The sequence below is a fragment of the Calliopsis andreniformis genome, unplaced genomic scaffold (genome assembly GCF_051401765.1).
Source record: "Calliopsis andreniformis isolate RMS-2024a unplaced genomic scaffold, iyCalAndr_principal scaffold0082, whole genome shotgun sequence".
In the NCBI taxonomy this organism is placed as follows: Eukaryota; Metazoa; Arthropoda; class Insecta; order Hymenoptera; family Andrenidae; genus Calliopsis; species Calliopsis andreniformis.
This window is the reverse complement of record NW_027480491.1, coordinates 96,043-98,418: the sequence shown is the minus strand read 5'-3', so window position 1 is coordinate 98,418 and position 2,376 is coordinate 96,043. Positions and strand designations below refer to the sequence as shown.

The window sequence follows — 2,376 nt, the reverse complement described above, 5'->3', positions numbered from 1 at the left end:
AAGAAGAGGTTAAGGAGAATAACCGATATGAGCGCACGAGTGCGAAAGCAAACATTTTCCCATTCGCATCCCGCTCCCGGTGTTTCTTCGTCTCTTTACCTCGTTGTTCTCTCCGAACCGTCCAGCGGATGTGGACCCTCTCTTGAGAAAGAGAGGGCCCGGGTAACCTAGGACGCGACACGTATCCCGCGTCGATGTGCGGCCGTAGGGTACGTATTCCTGCCGTGTGAACAACAACTGTGGACCGGCTGTTAACAGCTTCGACTTTCGTGAGTCTGACTCCCAAGAATAATGGAATTTGTGTGTGAATTTAAGGGGATGAGAAAGACCGATCGAAGCCGGCTGCGAAGTCCGTTCTAATCGGCTATCCAAATCAGGAGGGGAATACGTACGTGCAGGGCGCTGCGACAATAAAATGGGGGGTGTCGTTTCAGAGGAGAACACCGTGGATGTACGTGGTTCACTTGATCGGGGTATCCCCGTCGGCTCCATCGTACTCTCCAGGTTGATCCTAGGTTTTTAAATGTACTCTACGCCTGGCCGTTACGGGAACCGTTCGCAATTGCGTGGCGGTCTCCGTGCGGAACCGCATCCCAGAGACCCCTGTGTCGTCACTTTCGTTCGTTCGTATCTTACGTTCGGACGAAGTGTCGCGACGCCCGAACCTCCATCGACCGTGTGCTAGTTGGAGGCGCGGGTCTCGGATTCTTCCGAACCCGAGAACTATATACGAGTATGATATATATATATACATGAACACAGAATATTAAAATACAACCCTGAACGGTGGATCACTTGGCTCGTGGGTCGATGAAGAACGCAGCTAATTGCGCGTCAACGTGTGAACTGCAGGACACATGAACATCGACATTTCGAACGCACATTGCGGTCCACGGATACAATTCCTGGACCACGCCTGGCTGAGGGTCGTTCACGTAACCTTAAGACTGCTTACGTTGGCATCTCGGTGTCACGTACGAGCGATTGTTGGACCGTTCGTCGGCGTTTGCCGCGGTCGCACGAAAACAAGCGAGAATACGCTCTAGACGTCATGGAGGGAAGAAGGTTGTGTGTACGCGGCAGATGACTGGAGACATCGTCGTCATCGTCGTTGCTTTGTCGTTCCGGACTTGCGTGAGTGCTACTTTTCACACGGCGTCGTGAGTCGCTTAATTTGTCGACCGCCCGTGCGTGTATGTGCACCGCTCCGGACGCAAGCGCGCGGACGTACGATCATCGACCAGCCTCCGTGTCTCGCCAAATACCCTCGTGATTGTTAACAGACAGCGTTCGCTTTTCGTGCGAGTTTTCATCCGCGCTCCCGACGTAGTCTGAAATGATGCGTGTAAGAAAGAGGCGTGCGTAACCCGCAACGACACACAAGAGAGTTTGTCGTGAGACTACAGAGAAGGACAATGAAAGGGTGTGCGAGTGAGCATGAACACGAGATCGCGTATACCCCATCCGTGTAGTGTGGTGAAGAAATGTATGACGAGAAACAGAGCCCCAGGGATTCTAGAGGGATCGTCTTGTTGCAGGAACAACGCGAAAAGGAGGCACTCATTCGTCGAAACGATGAAGTTCCGGGATGCATCTTCCCCGGCCACGTTTCGGTCGAGTCGTTTGTGGCTCCGTGAATGTGTTGTGTTGTACTACAACTTGTTTCTGTATCCTGAATCCTCTTTGGCGAGGCTTACACAGCCGCGATATATATGACTCATCACATAGGGATGACTTCTCTCCTAGAAGGAGGAGGTGGAAAGGTAGCAGCGTCCGGTCGCCCCATGTCTTCGCGTTAGTCGATCGCCGAGAGAGACCGCGCGTCAAGTCCGGTCGTCCAGTCCACGAAAGCTATACAAAAAGCAAGCGGACGGGCGTTAAACCATACCGGCAGTCGCCTGGCGAGAGTCTCTCTCCTTTAGATCGAATTAAACGAGACGCGAAGATGCTTTGGTGTGGCGCATTAAGGACGATGTGACTTACTTTCCGCTGATCACTTCTGGCGAATTACGAGGAGCTTCCTTACCTTTGGAAACGCTGCTGTTGCGTTACGACAACATATTCCGAAGGCACACGGCGAAGTTGGGACGACGCATCGAACATGATCTCAAGTCTCTCTCTCATTTCCCATTTCTCGTAACATTCGTTCACACACTCTGCCTGGTCCGCTTCTCTCGGTTGTGTGCCCCCGTTGTACGAGGATTACGCCACAGCTTCTTTCGTCATTTTTACACATATATAAAATATATCACTCTACGTGTGTGATATATTTAACACGTATACGACGACCTCAGAGTAGGCGAGATTACCCGCTGAATTTAAGCATATTACTAAGCGGAGGAAAAGAAACTAACAAGGATTTCCTTAGTAGCGGCG

At 51.6% G+C, this 2,376-nt stretch overlaps 1 non-coding gene across 1 annotated transcript; it reads left to right on the top strand.

The window, feature by feature from the left end:
* Positions 1–775: 775 nt before the first annotated feature.
* Positions 776–930, top strand: LOC143187579 (5.8S ribosomal RNA). The gene has a single exon (XR_013003232.1). It is a non-coding gene; the product is annotated as a 5.8S ribosomal RNA (ribosomal RNA).
* Positions 931–2,376: the final 1,446 nt, after the last annotated feature.